The 10,538-nt window shown below is 32.6% G+C and overlaps 1 long non-coding RNA gene across 1 annotated transcript in view; it reads left to right on the forward strand.

Moving 5' to 3' along the window:
* The window catches only part of LOC134855121 (uncharacterized), a 28,507-nt gene extending 22,844 nt beyond the window's left edge, over nucleotides 1-5,663 (forward strand). The window contains exon 3 of the long non-coding RNA XR_010164451.1: nucleotides 5,577-5,663. This is a non-coding gene — a long non-coding RNA (uncharacterized LOC134855121). The remainder of the gene's footprint in view (nucleotides 1-5,576) is intronic.
* Nucleotides 5,664-10,538: the final 4,875 nt, after the last annotated feature.

Genomic DNA, 10,538 nt, shown 5'->3' on the forward strand with positions numbered 1-10,538 from the left:
TTTGCTTGATGGTTTCGTTTGGTAATCTGCGAATTTCATTACATAAAACTCTTTGTTGTTGTTTGTTTCTTTCGGAGTCAAACATTTTTGAAAATTCTTGTGTAAATCTTTTCCAGTTTGATTTTATTTCTAGAGGTAGTACTGAAAACCATTTTTGGGCTGCGCCATCTAAGGTTGTTTGTATCAACGCTGTGCGTCGATGTATCCAGTTTTGATGTAGTGGCGTATTAATTGGTTCAGGTCCAATGTTTAAAATCAGGTTTGCTGTTACTGCATTTAAATAATCTTCTACAGAATATTCAGGGTCTGTTCCTGTGAAAACCATTAAAGGTTTGTTTGATGTTATTGATGATCCACCCATAAGGTATGGATTCATTGTCATTTGTAATGATTCTGCTGCATTTGGCATTTGAGAAAAATTTGAAAGTTGGTTTCTTGTTATTTCATGTTGTTGAAGATAATATGGGAGTGGTATTTCATTTTGCATTTGTGATGGTTGATACGAGTGTGCAGTCATTGGATTTTGTTGTTGAATTGGTTGAAAAGATTGTGTATTAATTGGTTGTGGAGAAAAATTCCTATGATTTGTACGTGTTTTCTGTATTCCTTGTCTACGATATTCTTGAGTATTTTGTGCAAATATATCTGGTTGTAAAAAATCATCATCTGAGGATAAATAATCCATTTGATAAGATGTTTGTTTTTTATTTTTATTTTGTTGAAAAAATGGGTAATTTTCACTGCGATCCTGTGGAGGATTTGGTTGAAAATTTTTGGAATTATATTGGGCCGTTGGGTTATCCCAGTTTCGAGGTTTTGTATATTGATTAAAATTCCTTTGTAGTTGATAATTTGTTTTTGACGGATGTGTATAATTATAATTATGGTCTGCAAAGTTGTTTCTAGTGAATGTTTTGCGTGTTTTTGATGGTATTGTCATGGGTCTGTATGTTTGGTAATCCATATGTGAATATTTAGGGGCAACCGAAGGTTTAACGGTTGATTGTAAGGTTACCTGTGTTTGTGAAGGATTTGTATTTCTTGGTGTTGTTAAATTTGGGCGTATTGGTGAAATACTTTGTTGTGTAGTTGTTGTGTGTACAATTTCTTCATTTATGAAGTGTGATGGTGTCTGGATATCTTGTTGAGTAAGATTCCTAGTTCCATTGAGGTTTTCGTTGTGTATGACTGTAGAGTTTAAACTATTATTTTGTGTATCGGGTAAAAATGTATTATAGTTTAATGGTGTTGCATCAATTGTTAATGGTATTACTCTTACATAGTCTCTTATGTAAGATATTGTACCTATTGCTTGACTTGAGATTGATTGTGGAAAGCTTATAAATGCGGGATGAGACCATTCGGGGTCCCAAACATAATCTGATTGTTCTGTGATAGCGGTATCATCGTTCGAATTTTGGGGTCTAAAATTTTTTCTTGCTTGTGCAATTAAATCAATATTGTGTGTGAAATAATCTATTATGAACCATGCCAAAATTTTTTGTAAATCGTGTTTGGTATGTTGTGAAACGTCGTCTTTCGTGAAATTTTCTTTAATGATGTTTAAATAACTAGAGAGTAGTGTGATTTCATGTCGTACTCTTAAATGTTTAGATGTTTCTGTCGGTGAGACATTTGTTAATGGGAGTTCATTTTCTAATATCGAAATATAACTATATATTATTGCGAAAACTTCATTGGTGAAAATGGAGTTTGCTCTTTGTGAGTTATGGTATTGGATGCTTTTTATATATTCTGAAAAAACTTTTGAAAATTCTAAATCAAGATCGTCTGTTTGAATAGTATATGTTCTATTATTATGGTTTGGGGAAGTGAATTCTATAGAGTAGATTCCATACTGTTGTGTTATGTTGCATATATCTTTTAGATAGTGATCTATGATTTGTCTTTTGATTTTTACATCGGGGAATTCTGTTTTACATGGACTAATTCCGGGTTCAAATAAATTTACGAGTAAATTTTGACAAAATATGTGTTGTCCTCTATCGGTATCTGCATCTACTATAAAAGGAAAGATTTCATCATCATCTGGAGTTTCTTCACCTGGAGTGTGCGTTGAGCTCATTTTTTCGTTCGATGACTGTTAATATGTAATTATTAATGTGTCGAATTGGTTGATTCCAATTGTATAGATGTACTGGTTTGTGTTTGTACTGTTTTTTTATTCTTCTTTTTCCTCTTTGTGATGAATTTGAAGTTGTTTCTGAGTCAGAAAAATATAATTGATCGTGAAGTGGGTAATTTTTATCTATTGATTCTTTTAGTTTGTAAAGTTCGTCTAAACTGTTGGTTTCTGATTCTGAAAATGCGTTTCGATTTTTTGAAAATCTTTTTCGTGTTATTTGTCTTTGTTTAGTTATTATTTTCCTCTTTAGTGTTTGTCGTTTTGTTCGAATGTATCCAACTGTTTGTGTATGAGGTGTGATTACAAGGTCGTATTTTTTGTTATCTATTTCACAATTGTGTAAAACGATTGTTTGTTTATTTCCTAGGTTTTTAAATGACATAAGGTTTAGAATGACGGATGCAAAGGGTTGTTAAATGATTTCTATTTTCCTAAACTGTTAGTTCTTACGATTTTTTGGTTAGCTTAACCTGGGTCTATTTGTTCAGGGTTGGAGAGAAAAGTATATCGATTCCGAAGAATGATTTTTACTTTCTCGTGACTAGTATAAGCTAAGGTGTTAACTTACTTAATCTTACTTAGGGGTAGTGATTGTGTTCAAGGGTTGGAGAATAGTAAATCGATCCACAAGGTTCAGGTATAATTAGAACGCGAGTAGTTCGTTAGATACTATTTTAAACTTACTAAGTCTAAGATTTATCCTGGGTCTGGTAAGAGGGGGGGTCAAGTGAAGGATGAATAACCGAAGTTCTTCACTATTTATCCTAATTTGAATGATTAGTTTTGTTTAAAAATTTCTGTTAGTCTTGGGTCTTTAGAAAGGGTTGGGTAGTGAATCGACGTTTGAGGTCGTTAGACACTAATTAAGTGGGTGGGGGAGAACAAAGTTGTTCTGTTTGATCCAAGGATAAGCCTTGATGATCAAGTTTGAAATTTAATTAAGTAGAAAATGATTTAAGATCCAAGGATAAGCCTTGATGATCTGATTTTAAATTAAGTGACTTTAAGTTTTAATAAAGTTTTAAATTTGTGTAAAGGAAAGATTTAGTGTTTTATGATGTTAGTGAGTTGATGATTGCTGTTATGTTTTAGGTGATGAAGCTGGAACAACAGGATGATTTATGATTACTAACCATTTATTGTCATGCTACTAATTTTTATTTTTATTTTCCAATAAATATTTTTCAAACATGTTTTGTATAATACTGCAGAGTTTTAGGAAAACGATCTTAGATCTTTTTATCAATCGTTATTGTATAATATTAATTTTGTTTAGCGCCTGAAATGATTTTGAAGAGTAACTTCAAGGTTTTATGTTTGCAAATGGAAATCTAAATTCATTGCAAGTAGTATTCGAAATATAAAAGTTTGTTCTGGCTTTTGCCGAACTATCATATAACTATACGGCAAGTTTCTACTTTGTCGTATGTCGTCTTTGGTTCGAGGTCTTCTTCCAATTCCGGGTAGTTCTGTTATGGTTCGGAATATTGGCTCTGATCTATTGAGTCGGAGAGACATTTCAATTAAATTATTGTCGTATAACATTTTGTAAATGTTTTTGTCTAATTTCTAATCTATTTTTGGTTAATTCTAATCTAGTAAGGTCTTGTTCGAGACTTATGGTCGCACCAGATGAGTTAGGACCGAAGTGTAACTCATAGAGTAATTTCGGATAGGGTACACCGTCTGCTCGTCACGCTATCTTATTTTCGGCCGGATAGATTCGTGCAACTTCTTAGTCTAATACCGATCCTAATCTTACTCTTATACTATCTAGTCTCAGGTTGTTTAACTAGTCTCTGCTAGGCTCAATAGATCTAGGGTATACTGGTTTATTGCGGCTGCTGAAGTGCTCGGGAGAGTCCAACTAATTTCTAAGTTAAATTCAAATCTCTCTGGTGCTGAAATTACAAGTAACTTCAGCACTTACAAATAAGTGGGTTGTTAGTTAGATGGATCATGATTGGTTAATATTAAATACTTTACATTGGTAAAACATTTAATTTATCCAATCATAAAATATAGTTTAGATCAGGTTCCACTCTGGTTATGTGCGCCTCCCTTTTATTATGTTTTTTTCCATTAAATTTTGAGAAAAACCATTTTTCAAGGCAACACTTTGACAAACAGCAAAACTCAGCCAATTAATACATTCTTGCCGTGGTGGCAAAAATTTTTGGCCAGAAGATTGGATCATTTTTTTTATCAGCGCGTATGCGGTCAAAAACACAATAAGTTTTAGTTTTAATTCTATTTGAATGAGATGAACCATTTGCTCTAAAACGTTGCTCGTTATAGATTCCAGTGACTTTTTTGAGAAAACATAGCATACACCGTGATAACTAGCACCATGCGTTTCCGTTTTTTGAAAATTAATTTTGCTTTTCATTTAAGCCTAATTTTTGATTGGTTTTGTTCGGCATAAAATTGCTTATTCTTATAACTGGATTTCTGAAAGCTCTCTGGAACGCTGCTCATCGCTGCTCAACAATTAAGCTACAACAATATTTTATTCCAAAAAAGCTCTGGTTGCAGTGTTTCCTTTTATTATGATTTTTTTTTAATTCCGAGAAAAACCATTTTTCAAGGCAACAATACGACAAACCACAAATGAATCGAGTTGCATGAGCATTAAAAATATTTGAATTTCACAACTTCAATATCCTATTGTGAAAAGAAATCACAAACTTTTAAACTAATTTTTTATGTTTTGAAGGAACCTATTTATACTACCTAAAACGTTCTTTCTGCAATAATAGAGTACCCTAATAATGAGCAAATGATCTTTCGGGTAGTACAAATAGGTTCCTTTATAACCTGTTATATCAAAAGTTGTTTAATAGGGGTTATTTCAACTGCTATACATGCTGATTTTTTTTTTGGCGGAGCTTTCTTCAGTTCTATATATAATATGGTTTAAAAACTCGATTCCGTTTTGTCGTGAGCCGTTACTGAAAGGTGATCAGTCTCATTAACAGTTATTACTCATGTAATATATTGGACAGGTTAAATTAATACAAATGATATTATACTCGTGGTAAATCCATGTAACTTTAACTGATTGAAATTTTAAAGTGGCAAAACCGTTTTACATTTTAAGACAAACACAAATTTGTTAAATAAAAAATCATGAATTATTTTTTCGTGACTCGTTAACGGAGATTTATTTGAAACATGAACAGGCAAAAAATATAATTAACAGGATTTTTTAAAATAAATAACTATCTTCAAATCTCTCCATGGCGTTTAGTAACGAATAAAAAGAACTAACTATTAAATCTCCCCCTCTTCTAGAGAATTTTGTAAATTATGCACATTGTAAAGAACCTCATTACAACAGGGGGATGGTTAATGCGATCCTAAATTCATCTAAAAATATATGAGAAATTGCTGACCCGAGTTGTACAAATTTGCCTCTCCTTCGAATCAGAGTCTGAAAGTGGCGGTGCAGACGTTCTTCTGTTTGAACTTCTCAATCAACCCGTTGCTGTACTTAATCATGAACAGCTACTTCCGGTCAAAGGTCAAACGCATGCTCGGGGTCACAAGAAGTTCAGCAGCTTAAGTGCGGCGCCAAAGTCAAGTTCAAGGTCAGGATAAGTATTTGCGACACCCCCCTCATCCCCAATTCCCCCCCCCCCTATATTTGATGCTCATAGATTTGATGGAAAAATTTTATGGTGGTTTTGAAAAATTTTGAGAAACTTTTAAGTGGTATACTTGGTAACTTGAGAAGTGATGTACTTGATAGTTTTTGGTGGATGAATTAAAAGTGATAATTGACAGCTTAGACGAATATTTTAGTCCACCACAAGGGCTTTTTTTCCCTTTCCATCCCACCAGCGATTTTTTAATTTTTTTTTCACATTGTCCGATTGGTATGAAAATTGACATGCGGACTTATTAGTACATGGCAAACATTTTTAGTCTTCATATTTCACCTTGAAGACCCACTCATTTATACCATAAAATTGATGCTCGCGAAAGGTGGGAGGAAAGGAAAAATAGCCAAATTTTATTCTCTTCCCGCATCCAAGTTTAGGCGTAAATAATCGATTATAACGGATTATTATGATGATTTTTTGACAATTATAATCGATTATAATTACCAAAATTAGGTCCTTAAGGGATTTATAATTGATTATAATCGTGATATTTTCCAAGAGATTATAATCTTTTATAATCGATTATAATTGATTATAATTGATTATAGTTCTTACTAAAAACCCTTAAAATCAATTATAATCGATTATAATCGATTATAATCGATTATAATCTCTTAATATGCCACAATTTTTCTTTTTTCGAATTATATCTTATGGGTTATTATTTTTGTGTCAATAAGAAAATCTCTAAAAGAGAGATCTCTCGAACACTTTGGTTCATCTGAACACAAAGTTTTACCACGAAACAAAAGTTTCATAGAGATCCTTTCATATGAGTGGAAAGGTTCTCGCGGTAGATGAAAAATAAATTTTCCGAATCAATCATGAAACTAAATCAATTTGCTGATGTTTTGGTGTTCAAAAAAGCTTAAAATATGCATCGCAAAACAACTCTATTGGGGAAGAAATGAAAAAAAAACTTATAAATTTGAATTAATTGGAAAACTTTAAAAATATTTTTCTCATTTTTCATTGGAACCAACGTCCACAAAAAGCATAAAATATAAACATTTTAGTTGCAACTTTGAAGACAAAAATGGACAAACAAAAGGGATTATAATCGATTATAATCGATTATAATGGATTTTTGTGCAAAACTAATGAAATAGAAATTTGAATAAAAAAATGGATTATAATCAATTATAATCGATTATAATTGTGTCGAAAAATAGACGAATAAATAATCGATTATAATCGATTATAATGGATTATAATTAATTATATTTTGATTTTAAAAAGAGAGATTATAATTGATTATTAATTGATTAAAATCGATTGTTTCGCAATTTTAGTGAGACTGGTACTAAAATCGTAATATAATCGATTATTAACGCTTGGAACTGGATGCGGGTTGGTCTTTTTCTGGGGCGATTGATAAGGCTAGTTCGATTATTTCAACTCTAATTTCGAGTTCAAAGGCACCAAGATGAAACTCAAATACCCCCTCCTCTTCTACCTAATGGTAAACATGCTTTGGGCGGGGAAACAGAGGCATCTTTGGGCGGAAGGGGGGGAGCTCATAACTCAAAGGGTCATTTCTTCGGGAATTATTTATGGTATCAGTTTTTGTCCGACCCATACTTCTGACAGCTCCATAATTTTCCTAAAGGCTCCAAGGTCAATTAGGGTGGGTTCAACGAAAAAAAAATCGATTTTCTGGTCAAATCTTTCCAAAAAAGACCAAAACGGCATTTCGGCAGTTTTTTTAAAATTCCACAATTCAATTAATTCCTCAGAAAATGCTGCAAACAACTAGAAAAGTGTGAGTATTGTTAATGTTTTGCCAAGTTTCGCTACTCGAGCTAATTGTTCAGTCATAGCCTTGTCAAATTTTGGTTGCAGACGCTTAAATATAATTTTTGATATCGAACAACGTTGTCAAAAAAGGTGCAATCTTTATGCAATTCAAAACTCAAAGATGCAATTTGAAACTATTATTCTTGTTTTTATAAATTTCAAGTTGATTTCGGGTGATCTCATGCTTCTGCAGAATGTAAATCAGAAATCGTTGAATTTAGTCCATCACATTACTTCAACGAGACCTTTCGAAGCTAAATTCAGTAATATTTTGGATTTATATATTAATTTTAAACGTTTTTGTGAGCTTTTGCAGTATGTAATTGATTTGTACTTTAGAATAACTGTGGTTAATTATTTGTTGTGGAAAATTTGGGCTCAATTTGTGTTTATATACTTTGCAATAATTCGCTTCATAATCGACTGCTGATTTTTTATTGCAAATTATGCACAATTATTATCGGGTTTTTGTTATTCATTACGTTACGTGCACTTACTTCATTGTAGCAAAATTAACACAAGGATTTTTTAAAATATCTGCTTACGTTTGTTGTTACATTATGAGGCCAAACTGAGCACTAGATGGGCGCACAATTTGGTGTCTGAATGTTCCTGGATTCCATAGACAAGTCTTCTATCATGTTCCAAATTGTAAGTGGATTCCACTTACAAATCTTTGTGGAGTCCTCGTAAAAATACTTGTAATTTCATTTTTTTGGCTTATTAGTATTGTTGCAAAATCCTCAAAGAGCGATGATAGGTAGATGTTCCGGATTCCGCAAATGTAAGCGGAACCCGCAAATGTCAATGGACTCCGCTTATTTATGCGTATTCCTCTTTCAATTTGCGGATTCTACTACATCTTAAGTTTACTAAGGTGAAGTCTCATTTGTACCAACGTTCAATTGTACCAAAAAGAAAAATCGGTCCCATTTTTACCAAAATTATTCAACTCGATTTCTGATTGGTCAAACTGTGAGCCAACAAATTATTACATTAATTTTCTACTGTTCAAACAGAAGAAAACTAAACAGCAGTATAGTGACCGTCGCAGTCGCGCCAACGTGTTGCGAGCTTGGCAACAGAGGGTAGGAGTCTATACGAAAATTAGAGCCGGTTATCACCGCAAAACGGCGACGCGCGCATAGCGCGCTCACTGGCGACCTTAAACCAAGAACTTAAACTAGTCGGCTTAAAAGTCTTAGGCCAATTGAATATTTTGGTACTAACGCGATTGATTTTCTATTGAATTATTATGAATTGAAACTTATCATAAATTTTCTCCTTGCGAGATGATGTAGTGATTAGAATTTTTGAAACATGTGATTTCAAGTAATGATGCAGTCTATGTTATATCTCACAAAACAAAAACACTCTACCCGGGTTGACTGACACTCCCAGCCATACAGTTCTCTTTCGCATTATCACATATTTCGTCGTACAATTAAAAAGATTTAATAAAGATCTATGTCCCAGCTTTTTTCACTATACCATTGATATATATTTATGGCAGGTATTGATTGACTGCTGAAAATCTTTATTTTTTGTGCTTTAGTTTTATTTCGACTATATTTTGTTCGTCCTCAAGCTCATTAAATAACCTGGTCGAAAAAATTGAAACAACACAAAATTGGAATGGGCTTCTTATTTAGGCTAAAACTGGCAAATATAGGGAGGACCAAAACCGGAATATTTGAATGGTTTTCAATATAAAAGATTAATTTAACATGACAATTTTATGAATCACGATATAATTAAATGTTATATGTTGTGTCTATCGGGTAGAAACGGGCTGATATCGGGATAACCTAGTGATTAGCATTCGTGTATTGCATTAGAAGTTTAATCGCGGTTGTCTTTCTCAGAAAAAGTAATCACGCTCTTAGAAGCATCCCTGTTATTTTGGAAAAAGTCTGCAATTATTTTAAAGAGGTTTTTAAAAGGAAATAGGAAAAAATGGCTGGTAAGAAGCGAAATATGCTGCCAGTGTTTCGTGTTCCTGTAGAGTTTTACCCAAAAATTGAAAAAAAAAGATTTGAAACCTCACAGATTAATAGAAGTATGCAACGAAATAAAAATATAGCTTTCAAATTACAAAGACCAAATCAATCAAATTAGTTGGCGAGATGGCATACATTATGTAGGTATGATTAGAATTTTTAATTGACAGACTGATTAAAACTGTATGACTAGCGCTTTCGATGGGTAAAGGTCAACCTGGTAATTATAACGGTGCTAGTAAAGTCAATGAGATGGTATTGGGTGATATAAGAAAATACTTTTCATATGTTCCAAAACTTTATGAGCTAAATGAACAATGCAAGAATGATCTTTTACTGTTTAATTTTGAAAAAACTTGATATATTTTTAAAGTTATACGTTGACATGTTTCCGTATTTGTTGTCTGCGAACTAGTTACAAACGTGCAAAAAATGCTGAACGTAAGTTTTTCAATTAAATAACTTTCTTTTTCTTCTTTCGCATGTTGAGATGAGAAAAGTAACCAAACGCTTAGGCAAGAAACTTAGGCATAATTCACAACAATTGCTTATGAAAAAGTAAAGCGAAAACTAATATTAAGAAAAACTCATCATTGCCGAGAAAGCGCTAAATGAAGCTTCCAAAAGTAGTTTTCCTGGAAAAAAGTTTTTTTTTTCACCAGCGTGGTTTTCTCAAAACGAGTTTTTTCGAGGCAGAGAAAACTTTTTCAAATTTTTCAATCACGTGCTTATAAGGACTAAAAAAGCTTTATAATGACATAAAAAGCAATCCAATTCATTAAATATTTAAGGAAACGTTTCAAACCCGTTTTTCTCAAAGCTGAAAAAAAAAATTTCTCAAGGTATTTTATCGTCGTTAGAATTACGATGGAACGAGCTTTCCGATGATGTATCACTCGACCCATTCCAATGATTATTTTTAGTACCAGC

This window comes from Symsagittifera roscoffensis, chromosome 10, assembly GCF_963678635.1.
Source record: "Symsagittifera roscoffensis chromosome 10, txSymRosc1.1, whole genome shotgun sequence".
NCBI lineage: Eukaryota > Metazoa > Xenacoelomorpha > Acoela > Convolutidae > Symsagittifera > Symsagittifera roscoffensis.